At 36.4% G+C, this 558-nt stretch overlaps 1 long non-coding RNA gene across 1 annotated transcript in view; it reads left to right on the top strand.

The window, feature by feature from the left end:
- The window catches only part of LOC107107475, a 5,964-nt gene extending 5,534 nt beyond the window's left edge, over positions 1-430 (top strand). Inside the window, exon 3 of the long non-coding RNA XR_001482391.1 lies at positions 358-430. This is a non-coding gene — a long non-coding RNA (uncharacterized LOC107107475). The remainder of the gene's footprint in view (positions 1-357) is intronic.
- Positions 431-558: the final 128 nt, after the last annotated feature.

A 558-nucleotide genomic window follows, 5' to 3' on the forward strand; every position in this document is an offset into this window, starting at 1 on the left:
ATTGGCTGAGGAAATTCTGTTTCACTGTATCTGAGGAAGTGTGTTTGCACACAAAAGCTTATACCTTGAATAAAACTTTGTTGATCTTAAAGGTACACTGGACTCAAACTTTGTTGAATTTCCCCTGGTTATTATTAGATAGCGCTCCTTAAATGTATCAAACTTTGTTACAGAAAAATGCAAAAATGGCTCTTACATAACTTGACTATCCCAGATAAACAGATTAACAGTTCCATCCTTTAAGTACACCCTGCTAAACCCATTGACTTAAATGGATGTAGAAGGGTGTATGGCCAATGCCATAAATGTGTTTAATGAATTCAGAGCACTGGCTTACATGTGTTTTGTCTTTCTTAGGGAAAGGTGGAATGCTGGGATCCTAGAACACGAAATCGAGTTGGAGTGTTGGATTGCGCTTTAAGCAGCACAATGGCCGATAAAGAGTATGGACTGATATCTTTTTTGTGTTCTGTGTTCTCATTAAACTTCTGTAAATCAAACTGCTTTAAATCTAGTCTGTCACTAATTACAGATTTATAGTTGATAAGCATTATAGCT

The sequence above is a fragment of the Gekko japonicus genome, unplaced genomic scaffold, assembly GCF_001447785.1.
Source record: "Gekko japonicus isolate JY-2015 unplaced genomic scaffold, Gekko_japonicus_V1.1 scaffold2754, whole genome shotgun sequence".
Classification (NCBI taxonomy): Eukaryota; Metazoa; Chordata; class Lepidosauria; order Squamata; family Gekkonidae; genus Gekko; species Gekko japonicus.